This window comes from Ranitomeya variabilis, chromosome 3, assembly GCF_051348905.1.
Source record: "Ranitomeya variabilis isolate aRanVar5 chromosome 3, aRanVar5.hap1, whole genome shotgun sequence".
Lineage (NCBI taxonomy): Eukaryota > Metazoa > Chordata > Amphibia > Anura > Dendrobatidae > Ranitomeya > Ranitomeya variabilis.
Genome location: NC_135234.1, coordinates 724,793,921 through 724,807,751, shown reverse-complemented (window position 1 = coordinate 724,807,751; position 13,831 = coordinate 724,793,921). Strand labels below are relative to the sequence as shown.

At 44.5% G+C, this 13,831-nt stretch overlaps 1 protein-coding gene across 2 annotated transcripts in view; it reads left to right on the top strand.

Moving 5' to 3' along the window:
* The first annotated feature begins 776 nt into the window (after nt 1–776).
* The window catches only part of LATS2 (large tumor suppressor kinase 2), a 74,180-nt gene continuing 61,125 nt past the window's right edge, over nt 777–13,831 (top strand). Inside the window, exon 1 of one of the 2 annotated variants that reach the window (XM_077298374.1) lies at nt 777–965. The gene's annotated coding sequence lies outside the window, so the exon portion shown is untranslated. Of the gene's footprint in view, nt 966–8,958; nt 9,206–13,831 lie in introns of those variants that run through there. The other variant, XM_077298375.1, reaches the window with a different exon arrangement.

The window sequence follows — 13,831 nt, the reverse complement described above, 5'->3', positions numbered from 1 at the left end:
TTATTTAAACATTCAAAACATTCCTGTGAAACACCTGAAGGGTTAATAAACTTCTTGAATGTGGTTTTGAGCACCTTGAGGGGTGCAGTTTTTAGAATGGTGTCACACTTGGGTATTTTCTATCATATAGACCCCTCAAAATGACTTCAAATGAGATGTGGTCCCTAAAAAAAAATGGTGTTGTAAAAATGAGAAATTGCTGGTCAACTTTTAACCCTTATAACTCCCTAACAAAAAAAAATGTTGGTTCCAAAATTGTGCTGATGTAAAGTAGACATGTGGGAAATGTTACTTATTAAGTATTTTGTGTGACATATGTCTGTGATTTAAGGGCATAAAAATTCAAAGTTGGAAAATTGCTAAATTTTCAAAATTTTCGCCAAATTTCCGTTTTTTCACAAGTAAACGCAAGTTATATCGAAGAAATTTTACCACTATCATGAAGTACAATATGTCACGAGAAAACAGTGTCAGAATCACCGGGATCCGTTGAAGCGTTCCAGAGTTATAACCTCATAAAGGGACAGTGGTCAGAATTGTAAAAATTGGCCTGGTCATTAACGTGCAAACCACCCTCGGGGCTTAAGAGGTTAAACACTGAGGTGAAATACTGACCAGATACTGACAGTGTGCACGTGGCCTTACGATGCAGATTATTTTCTCGCGCCTCGTGCATGCGATTTCTTTCATGCACACATAGCTACACACAGCACGTGACTGATCACCTGAGGTCTGGATCTCGCGTCTACCCTGGGTGAAGGCTCCGCCCCCTTTTAGCCTCCTCCAATCCTCAGCAGGCAGTGAAATGACGCAGGCAGCACTGGACACGTGATCACAATGGAATGCAAACAATGCAGTGACCGTCCAAGTCAGTGGTGCTGTTCTGTGTGTATGTGCTGTGGGGGGAGACCGGAGAGGAGACCCCCAGGAACCCGTATCCAGCTGCAGCAACGACCGAGAAACCGGTAATAACCCGCCTTCCCCTGCTACATAACTGCCAGAAGTCACCTGTACAGCGTGCACGGGGCACAGACTATCAGGCATAGTTATCAGCAGGCAGGAAATGCAGCAGAAACGCCAGGGGAGAGAGCAACCACACACATCGGCATGTATCACCTATACACAGTGCTAAAGAGGGGGCATGCATCCCCTATACACAGTGCCAAAGAGGGGGCATGCATCACCTATACACAGTGCCAAAGAGGGGGCATGTATCACCTATACACAGTGCCAAAGAGGGGGCATGTATCACCTATACAGAGTGCCAAAGAGGGGGCATGTATCACCTATACACAGTGCTAAAGAGGGGGCATGTATCACCTATACACAGTGCCAAAGAGGGGGCATGTATCACCTATACAGAGTGCCAAAGAGGGGGCATGCATCCCCTATACACAGTGCCAAAGAGGGGGCATGCATCACCTATACACAGTGCCAAAGAGGGGGCATGTATCACCTATACACAGTGCCAAAGAGGGGGCATGTATCACCTATACAGAGTGCCAAAGAGGGGGCATGTATCACCTATACACAGTGCTAAAGAGGGGGCATGTATCACCTATACACAGTGCCAAAGAGGGGGCATGTATCACCTATACACAGTGCCAAAGAGGGGGCATGCATCACCTATACACAGTGCCAAAGAGGGGGCATGCATCACCTATACACAATGCCAAAGAGGGGGCATGTATCACCTATACACAGTGCCAAAGAGGGGCATGTATCACCTATACACAGTGCCAAAGAGGGGCATGTATCACCTATACACAGTGCTAAAGAGGGGGCATGCATCCCCTATACACAGTGCCAAAGAGGGGGCATGCATCACCTATACACAGTGCCAAAGAGGGGGCATGTATCACCTATACACAGTGCCAAAGAGGGGGCATGTATCACCTATACAGAGTGCCAAAGAGGGGGCATGTATCATCTATACAGAGTGCCAAAGAGGGGGCATGTATCACCTATACACAGTGCTAAAGAGGGGGCATGCATCACCTATACACAGTGCCAAAGAGGGGGCATGCATCACCTATACACAGTGCCAAAGAGGGGGTATGTATCATCTATACACAATGCCAAAGAGGGGGCATGCATCACCTATACACAGTGCCAAAGAGGGGGCATGCATCACCTATACACAGTGCCAAAGAGGGGGTATGTATCACCTATACACAGTGCCAAAGAGGGGGCATGCATCACCTATACACCGTGCCAAAGAGGGGGCATGTATCACCTATACACAGTGCTAAAGAGGGGGCATGTATCACCTATACACAGTGCTAAAGAGGGGGCATGTATCACCTATACACAGTGCTAAAGAGGGGGCATGTATCACCTATACACAGTGCCAAAGAGGGGGCATGTATCACCTATACACAGTGCCAAAGAGGGGGCATGCATCACCTATACACAGTGCCAAAGAGGGGGCATGTATCATCTATACACAGTGCCAAAGAGGGGGCATGTATCACCTATACACAGTGCCAAAGAGGGGGCATGTATCACCTATACACAGTGCCAAAGAGGGGGCATGTATCACCTATACAAAGTGCCAAAGAGGGGGCATGTATCATCTATACACAATGCCAAAGAGGGGGCATGCATCACCTATACACAGTGCCAAAGAGGGGGTATGTATCACCTATACACAGTGCCAAAGAGGGGGTATGTATCACCTATACACAGTGCCAAAGAGGGGGTATGTATCACCTATACACAGTGCCAAAGAGGGGGTATGTATCACCTATACACAGTGCCAAAGAGGGGGCATGTATCATCTATACACAGTGCCAAAGAGGGGGCATGTATCATCTATACACAGTGCCAAAGAGGGGGCATGTATCACCTATACACAGTGCCAAAGAGGGGGCATGTATCATCTATACACAGTGCCAAAGAGGGGGCATGTATCACCTATACACAGTGCCAAAGAGGGGGCATGTATCACCTATACACAGTGCCAAAGAGGGGGCATGTATCACCTATACACAGTGCCAAAGAGGGGGCATGTATCACCTATACACAGTGCCAAAGAGGGGGCATGTATCACCTATACACAGTGCCAAAGAGGGGGCATGAATCATCTATACACAATGCCAAAGAGGGGGCATGCATCATCTATACACAGTGCCAAAGAGGGGGCATGTATCACCTATACACAGTGCCAAAGAGGGGGCATGTATCACCTATACACAGTGCCAAAGAGGGGGCATGTATCACCTATACACAGTGCCAAAGAGGGGGCATGTATCACCTATACACAGTGCCAAAGAGGGGGCATGCATCATCTATACACAGTGCCAAAGAGGGGGCATGTATCACCTATACACAGTGCCAAAGAGGGGGCATGAATCATCTATACACAATGCCAAAGAGGGGGCATGTATCATCTATACACAGTGCCAAAGAAGGGGCATGTATCATCTATACACAGTGCCAAAGAGGGGGCATGTATCACCTATACACAGTGCCAAAGAGGGGGCATGTATCATCTATACACAGTGCCAAAGAGGGGGCATGTATCACCTATACACAGTGCCAAAGAGGGGGCATGTATCACCTATACACAGTGCCAAAGAGGGGGCATGCACCCGAGGACAAACAGTATCTGATCCGACATGCAGTATTAGTACTGGGAACACAATCATAGAACTTTGAGATGAGAAAATTGTTTTCTATGACCACGGCCCAGCGGCCTGATCAGTATCCCTGCCAACTGTCTCCTACCTACTGACGCCACTTTTGATTAGCCAGCCTGGTATGACTTCATGAGTGCAGCAATGACAGAATACGGACCTGGCTGCTGGTCCAGGGTCCGGTGAATTTATTTGCTCATTTCTACTAAATGTTGCATGCAGGATTTATATTTGATAAGCAATATTAGAGGGGATAAGTAAGAGTAGTCAAACTGCTAGAGGGCAAATAAAGACTAATAGTGGGCAAGCGATGCTCTGGGGGTCCTGCAGCAATAAGATAAGCAAGCAGTGCTATAGGGGGGCTTATAGCTTTAATAGGGATTACACCACTTATTACCACATACATCGTGTATTAGGCCACCTCAGCACAAATGTTGGATTGGAGGCATCTGAGCCCTCGCTCAGCCGCCTTTTTGTGATTTTAGTTGCTTACCAATCTTACATCTATATATATAATTATCTAAGGGGTACTTCCGTCTATCTGTCTGCAACTTCCGTCACGGAAATCCCGCGTCGCTGATTGGTCTCGCCAGCTGCCTGTCATGGCTGCCGCGACCAATCAGCGACGGGCACAGTCCGATTAGTCCCTCCCTACTCCCCTGCAGTCAGTGCCCGGCTCCATACTCCCCCCCCCCCCCCCCCCGGTCACCGCTCACACAGGGTTAATGCCAGCGGTAACGGACCGCGTTATGGCGCGGGTAACGCACTCCGTTACCGCTGCTATTAACCTTGTGTGTCCCCGACTTTTTACTATTGATGCTGCCTATGCAGCATCAATAGTAAAAAGATGTAATGTTAAAAATAATAAAAAAACAAAAAAACCTGCTATTCTCACCTTCCGTCGTCGGACGATGCGCTCGCGCCTGCCACCATCTTCCATTCCCAGAGATGCATTGCGAAATTACCCAGAAGACTTAGCGGTCTCGCGAAACTGCGTAATTTCGCAATGCATCCTGGGAACGGAAGATGGTGGCAGCCGCGCGTGCATCGCCAGAGCTTCGCTGGATCCCGGTGGGTGAGTATATAACTATTTTTTATTTTAATTATTATTTTTTAACAGGGATATGGTGCCCACACTGCTAAATACTAAGAGGGCTGTGTTATATACTGCGTGGGCTGCATTATATACTACATGGCTGCTATATACTGCGTGGGCTGTGCTATATACTATGTGGGCAATGTTATATACTGTTTGGGCTGTGTTACATACTGCATGGGCTGTGCTATATACTACCTGCCCTGTGTTATATACTGCGTGGCCTGTGTTATATACTACGTCGCTTTTGTTATATACTGCGTGGCTGCTATATACTGCGTGGGCTGTGTTATATACTGTTTGGGCTGTGTTATATACTGCGTGGCCACTGTTGTATACTGCGTGGGCTGTATTAACGCATCGGGTATTCTACAATATGTATGTATGTATATAGCAGCCACATAGAATATAGCACAGGCCACGTTGTATTTGCTATATACTACATGGCTCCTATATACTACGTGGCCTGTGCTATATACTATGTGGCTGCTATATACATACATAATCTAGAATACCCGATGCGTTAGAATCAGGCCACCATCTAGTTTATCATACTTGCAAACTCTGATATTGGTGAAGTGATCTGTTCATGTCCTGTGTTTTATTATCCTGCAATGACTGTGAGATATTAATGATGTAGATTATGATTGTGTACCCCGGCAACCAGCTGTAATCTGAAGGAAAACTTGCCAATAAGTGTTTAATTTCGCTGCAGCGCCACCATAGGATAAATTAAACATTACAACTTAATTATTCACATTTATGGGTTGTCTATAGTGATTAGCTAGCGTGCTACGAGAAGGTGTTATCCGCCATGCTCGTGTCCTAATTGAGTGTCTTCGGTGTGCTCAAACAAAATGCTCATGTCTCCGAACATATTTTTCGGGCACGCCGAGGACACTCTGTTAGCACCCGAGCATGATGGATAACACCTTATCCCAGCACGATCACTCATCACTAGTTGTCTGTGTAATGCAGGACAGGACAGGTCCTCCAGAGTGGGCTATGTTCACACATTCAGTATTTGGTCAGTAATTTACCTCAGTTTTTGTAAGCCAAGACCAGGAGTGGAACAATCAGAGGAAAAGTATAATAGAAACACGTCACCACTTCTGTATTTATCACCCACTCCTGGTTTTGGCTTACAGATGCTGAGGTAAAAAACTGACCACAAACTCATCATGTGACCGTGGCCTTAACACCTACTCTGGTCAAGAAATGAGGATCCTGAGTATTATATATATACACTCACCGGCCACTTTATTAGGTACACCATGCTAGTAACGGGTTGGACCCCTTTTGCCTTCAGAACTGCCTCAATTCTTCGTGGCATAGATTCAACAAGGTGCTGGAAGCATTCCTCAGAGATTTTGGTCCATATTGACATGATGGCATCACACAGTTGCCGCAGATTTGTCGGCTGCACATCCCAAAGATGCTCCATACAAGGCAGGATGGATCCATGCTTTCATGTTGTTTACGCCAAATTCTGACCCTACCATCCGAATGTCGCAGCAGAAATCAAGACTCATCAGACCAAGCAACGTTTTTCCAATCTTCTACTGTCCAATTTCGATGAGCTTGTACAAATTGTAGCCTCAGTTTCCTGTTCTTAGCTGAAAGGAGTGGTACCCGGTGTGGTCTTCTGCTGCAGTAGCCCATCTGCCTCAAAGTTCGACGCACTGTGCGTTCAGAGATGCTCTTAGGCCTACCTTGGTTGTAACGGGTGGCGATTTGAGTCACTGTTGCCTTTCTATCAGCTCGAACCAGTCTGCCCATTCTCCTCTGACCTCTGGCATCAACAAGGCATTTCCGCCCACAGAACTGCCGCTCACTGGATTTTTTTTCTTTTTCGGACCATTCTCTGTAAACCCTAGAGATGGTTGTGCGTGAAAATCCCAGTAGATCAGCAGTTTCTGAAATACTCAGACCAGCCCTTCTGGCACCAACAACCATGCCACGTTCAAAGGCACTCAAATCACCTTTCTTCCCCATACTGATGCTCGGTTTGAACTGCAGGAGATTGTCTTGACCATGTCTACATGCCTAAATGCACTGAGTTGCCGCCATGTGATTGGCTGATTAGAAATTAAGTGTTAACAAGAAGTTGGACAGGTGTACCTAATAAAGTGGCCGGTGAGTGTGTGTGTGTGTGTATATATATATATATACACACACACACACACACACACACACACACACACACACACACACACACACACACACACACACACACACACACACACACACACACACACACACACACACACACACACACACACACTTCTTCTTTGTTGTACTACTTAAAAAAACATGGGGGAAGGAAAAATGACTAAAAACATTGATTCTGCTGTGTTAGATTTTTTTTAATTTTGGAGTTCACCGTAAAGGATAGGAATTGTGATATTTTTATTAGTTCTGATAATTGCCCACATGGCAGAACCAAATACCGTAAGTACACTTTTTATCTTTCTATATTTTGCGATTTACATTTCTTTTATTTAATTTTTATATTTTGAAAAAATATTTACCTTTTTTTTTGTATTAGGTGAAACTGTGATCGCTTTATTGTTTATGCAACACTAAAGTATGACAGAATGGAGACGACCATTGCTAACCTTTTTTCTGCCGCTGCCACGATTGACAGCAGCATGTACGAAGTAGCAATGGGGGGTCTTTCCCCAATTGCAGTAGTTACTGTCTGATATACGGTATGTCTGAACCCCATTTACTTGAATTGACCTCAATGCCAGACGCAGCCTTAAGTGGCGCTGTTTCCATAAAATTGTTAATCATTGATTGTCCATTTACCTGGGATCTCTTCCACATATTTTCAGCTTGGGGGTTGTGCGTGTCTCATCACCGACCTTTCCTCTACAGCAGTGTTTCTCAACTCCAGTCCTCAAGACCCCACTTGATGATGGAATTAATGCTTGAGCAGGTGATGAAATTATCACCTGTGCAATAGTAAGGAAATCCTGAAAACATGACCTGTTGTGGGGTCTTGAGGACTGGAGTTGAGAAACACTGCTCTACTGGGCAATGCCAGAGTTCGGCCATACTCACAGGTGGAGTAGGTGGCGCAGATTCTTGGTTTGGATTCTGCTTAGCATGTCTGTAACTAACTCCAGATCAATGCGTGTGAATAGGGTTCAGAAGATTCGATTGCATGCCGCAGTTTTTCTGGCTTGGCTGCAGATGTCTCCTGCGTTTCAAATTGTTCATAGGCACCCATGTCATAAGAATGTATACCTGGATACCCATGTATAAAATAGCACATCAGTGCTGGCCAGCATGACAAAAAGACATATCGGTCCAATGGAGACCAAAAAAGCAACTCTAATAAATGGGCTATGACTTTGTCCGGTTGATGGGGGGCTTATACATGTGTTTGATAAGCCTTCACTGCAAATGTTCTCTGCAGGCTCTAATATGATGTAGTATTAGTACCCCTGATGAAGCATGTTGTGTGAAACGCGCGTCAGGTTGTCCGGACACTTTAGCTGATGTTATGCATTTCGTCATGCTCTAACATTGTTTAATTTATATTATATTTTGAGTGATTTTTCTCTGTTGTGTGTGATTCCAGTAACCACTTTGTACATGTTTGATGCCTATCATTATTATCTTCAATTATACTTATTGTTTATAACTGGCATCACTATATACTGTATACTCTTGTACTTTTTTAGTATTATTATTATTACTGGTATCATTCACCTTTTGATTATTGCACTTTTTTTTAAATTATATATACTTCATTTACTTCATCATCATTCCTTCATGCATGCCCATCTGCGTTGTGCCATCCTCTCACTGCCTTGTCCATTTTTCCTTTTGTCCGGTTGTTAACCTTGTACGGATTCCCGGATCTGTATTTTTTTCATATGTTTTTATCTATTTTTCATTATGTTCTACTTTTGTGTTTCTGAATGGTCTTGGTCATGCGTCCCATATTCGGGTCGTTATGATATGCTGATGTGACCTTTCCTTATACATGGGACCATATCGGTATCATAGCATTCGTACTGTTTCTACATAGTTTATAGCGCTTCGGTTATATCATTTCTCAGCCCTAATTTTCTTCGTATAGACTTAAGTTTCTTAAAGAAAAAAAAAATCCCAAACCCAATAATAAGTCAGTGTGCTCGTCCGGGCCCAGCTCATTCCTGCTGCATGAGATGCACATGGGGATTTTTTTTTCTTTTCCTAAGTCTCTGATCGGACTGTAAATTCTCCCCAGCTTGGAATGTGCCTCTGTGACTGAGTAGTTGACGCCAAGAGGAAAGAGGAGGAGGTGAAGGAGGAACTTTAAGCAACTTCCCAAAGAGAAAGGAGGTGTCCTATTCCTCAGATTTTTTTTTTTCCCCTCTCTGTCACATAGAAGCCTCTTCTCAGCGTCCCTCTATGAAGGATATGATCGTGCCATTAACTGGAAAGTGGCACAGCCAAGGCCGGGAGACGAGCCAAGGTAACGTGCTCTGTTCGCCGCGTTCGAAACCAATTTGTCAACACATCGGACACGTCCTCGGACTGCTTAGTTCTGTTTCACAGCGGGGTGTCATGAGGCCACTTTTACGTGGGTTGAGGTTGTTTAAGTCTTGTATGGGAAGGAATGTAAGGTAATTAGGAAAGTCGTGAGTCGCCTTTTTATGGGTAATGCAGTCCCGGTCCATTTATGACCTGAGAACCACCAAGAATTAAGAGTTCATGCCTTTTGACCGTCTTGATACATCGAGACGTGTAGAACTGCAGCGTCACATATTTAGCAGATTTATTGTTGTGTTATATGGCGGTTTTCATACTCGGTTGTAAAGCAGATGTGCATTTTTCTTCATAAAAGAGTTAAATATAGTGTCTGACTCACAGAAATACGACTCTAATCACACATCTATCCGAGTGGCGATCACTCCGTGACCACAGGTATGTGGACTTCTCCGACCGTGCAGAGTTGGTCGCTGTCCATTTCGATCCTTTACGGTGTGACGTGAGGGGGGCTTTGTGATCCCGTTTTCATCAGATGTGCTTTTAACCTGTTTCACTGACTCTTTAACGAGCCCATGACATACCTTGTATGGTTGAAATTTGAAGAAGATGTGCACAGGCTTACCTCCGTCGTCTTGAACCGTAGGATCTCTACAGCATATGTTCTTGATATTCCTTTCCAAAGGTCCCAATTAAACGTTTCCTTGCAGGGAAGCCGCTGTCGCAGTATATCCCTGATTTCCGCTGGTGTGATTTATTATTTATAGGGCGCATGATGAAAACAGGACAACGTATCCCGATCCGTCACAATTTAGTTTGTCAGAATGTCGACTCGATTGTATTACTGAGCGGAATGAGATTACATGTAGCCGTGTGTGCGCTGGATTGTTCTTGTCACATGAAGTATTGGGCATTATTGTCATCACCACCTCTCATTTCACAAAATATTTTAGATGTTTTTAATGATGCGGTAACGTCTAGTTTTACTAATGGGGAACCGTAATGGGGCCAAACACATGCCATTTCTGTCAATGTCAGATTTTCAGTAACTAATCCCTTGAGTTGTGACATTTGGGTTCACTTACCTTGTAGAGTGTTATGTGACTTTCCGGATTGGAGCATCATTGTAAATTGGAACTCTCCTTTTAAGAAAATGTTTGCTTTTTTTTTTTTTCGGTGGGGGAGACATTTTTAACCTATATAGTAATTTGGAGAATAAATCTGCATAAGTTGGCTTTAAGTCGCAACAAATGCGGTTGGATCCTTGCTGTATAAAATACATATTTTTATTAATTCTGGGAGACTCTTAACAGTTGATGGTGCTGATATTTGATGCTTGGGTTATAATTTTAAGGCTGGCCACATGCATTACATCGTTTTTGGCTGAATGGATGTTTGGCTGACATCTATTCCTTTCTGAATTTGCCCCAGTACCTGAAACATGCACACTCAGCGTAGCTAAGCATACCTGTGTTATTAAAGGGGTTCTCCCAGAATAAAAAAAAAATACATAACTAAAATGGTATTATAAGTAAATTCCTAAATGATTTTAAGCTGAAAATCTCACTCCTTTTTTCAAGGAAGGTAATCAATATAGTACATACAAATGTACGCCATCCTGTTAAACTGACAGAAACCTGTCCTAGGAAGTTAATGGGACCCACAGTGGGTATTCTGATCTAGTACTGGAGATCCCAGGGGTGCTGAGGTAAGAAGAGGCTGCTCGCACTGCTGTCCACCCTATCTATCCGATCTAATACTGGAGATATCAGGGGTGCTGAGATAAGTAGAGGCTGCACACATTGCTGTCCACCCTGTCTATCTGATCTAATACTGGAGACACAAGGAGTGCTGTCCACCCTGTCTATCTGATCTAATACTGGAGATACCAGGAGTGCTGAGGGAAGAAGAGGCTGCTCACACTGGTGACCGTTCTGTCTATCTGATCTAATACTGGAGATACCAGGAGAGCTGAGGTAAGAAGAGGCTGCTCACACTGCGATCCACCCTGTCTTTCTGATCTAATACTGGATATACCAGTATACCAGGAGTGCTGAGGTAAGAAGAGGCTGCTCACACTGCGGTCCACCCTGTCTTTCTGATCTAATACTGGATATACCAGTATACCAGGAGTGCTGAGGTATGAAGAGGCTGCTCACACTGCGGTCCACCCTGTCTTTCTGATCTAATACTGGATATACCAGTATACCAGGAGTGCTGAGGTAAGAAGAGGCTGCTCACATTGCTGTCCACCCTGTCTATCTGATCTAATACTGGAGACCCCAGGAGTGCTGTCCACTCTGTCTATCTGATCTAATACTGGAGATACCAGGAGTACTGCGGTAAGAAGAGGCTGCACACACTGCTGTCCACCCTGTGTATCTGATCTAATACTAGAGATACTAGGGGTGCTGAGGTAAGAGGCCAGTCACACTGCTGTCCACCCTGTGTATCTGATCTAATACTAGAGATACTAGGGGTGCTGAGGTAAGAGGCCAGTCACACTGCTGTCCACCTTGTCCATCTGATATAATACTGGAGATACCAGAATGCTGAGGTAAGAAGAGGCTGCTCACACTGCTATCCATCCTGTTTATATGATCTAATATTCGATATGCCAGGGGTGCTGAGGTAAGAAGAGGCTGTTAGCTGCTAAGACTGCTGTCCACCCTGTGTTTCCAAATGCTAAGCAGTATATACCACGTATCGTCATGCTATCTCCAGATCACAGCAGTGGAGCTTCCTACTGCACAGGCTCCTGTCCTATTACCATTCAAGTACAGGTTTCTGTCAGTGTAACAAGATGGCGGACATGGTAATGTTCTACAGTGATTAGAACATTGAGTGTGACTTGCTAAGTAAAGAAATTTAGGAATTTAATTATAATGTCCTTTTATTTATGTATTTACCATACTTTTTTATTCCCCGAGAACACCTTTAATGGTGAGAAGAGATTAAGCAGCTGTCAGACATGACAGTTTATCTCCCCTGCAAACAAACAGTTTGAGGATGTAAAGTCCAAATGTGAGATTCTGTTCTCCTCTGTCATCTGTCATGAGAGATCAAGGAGACCCCAATATTGTACATAGGTCATTCACACCAAAATTGTCTTTTCAGTCTTCGTTAAGGTTAGTCAAATAGACTGTGTCAATGGACAAACCTACTGTATTTTGGTGCTCTCTTGTATGAAGCTCAGAGGTTTTAGTGGCTACCAGGCCTAGTGTTGTGAATTCGGCTTTTGGGCTCCCTCCGGTGGTTGTAGGTGGTAATGCAGTTGCCCCTGAGTTGCAGTCCTGGTCAGGTGTATCTGCTGATTGCAGTTCTGACTGGGGTATTTAGGCGTGCAGGATTCATTAGTCCTTGCCAGTTGTCAATTGTTGTTGGGAGGTGTAGGACCTCTGCCTGGTTCCTCCTGCCTTTCTGCCAAATCAGCAAAGATAAGTGTCTGGGATTTTTTTCCCCTGTGGCACACATCTTGTGTGCTTCACAATTCAGTGCTATTCTTTGTGTTTTCTTGTCCAGCTTAGATTGTGGCAGTATTTTCTCAGTCTTGTTGGATTCTCTGGAGTGGCAGATATACATTCCATGTCTTTAGTTAGATTTTGGAACTTTTTGTATTATCTGCTGTGGATATTTTTGGAAGGGTTTTAATACTGACCGCCTAGTAATCTGTCCTATCCTTTCCTATTTAGCTAGAGTGGCCTCTTTTGCTAAATCCTGTTTTCTACCTGCGTGTGTCTATTCTTCTCCTACACAGTCATTATTCGTGGGGGGCTGCCTATCCTTTGGGGGTCTGCTCTGAGGCAAGGTAGCATTCCTATTTCCATCTATAGGGGTATTTAGTCCTCCGGTTGTATCGAGGTGTCTAGGGTATGTTAGGCACACCCCACGGCTACTTCAAGTTGCGGTGTTAGTTCAGGATTTGCGGTCAGTACAGGTTCCACCGACTCCAGAGAAAGTTTCATGCGGCTCCAAGGTCACCAGATCATAACAGTACAACTGGCCCATAATGAGTTAAATGCATCTCAGAAGAAGGGAAGAAAGGTGTTGAGCCATTTTTTTTTCTGCAGTCTGTTTTGTCTTTTTTTCCCTCTTTGTTTATGGGTGGCTGAGGAGTCTTGTGCCAGCATGGATGTTCAGGAATTAGCTTCTCGTGTAGACCAGCTTGCTGCTAGGGTACAGGGTATTTCTGATTATATTGTTCAGACTCCTGCTTTAGAGCCGAAGATTCCTACTCCTGATTTGTTTTTTGGTGATAGGTCCAAATTTTTGGGGTTTAAAAATAATTGTAAACTGTTTTTTGCTCTGAGACCGCGATCCTCCGGTGATTCCATTCAGCGGGTTAAAATTGTCATCTCCCTGCTGCGTGGCGATCCACAGGATTGGGCATTTTCCCTGGAATCTGGGAATCCGGCCTTGCTTAATGTAGATTCCTTTTTTCAGGCTTTAGGATTATTATATGATGAACCTAATTCTGTGGATCAAGCGGAGAAAACCTTGTTGGCCCTGTCTCAGGGTCAAGAGATGGCAGAATTGTTTTGTCAGAAATTTAGAAAATGGTCTGTGTTGACTAAATGGAATGATGATGCTTTGGCGGCAATTTTCAGAAAGG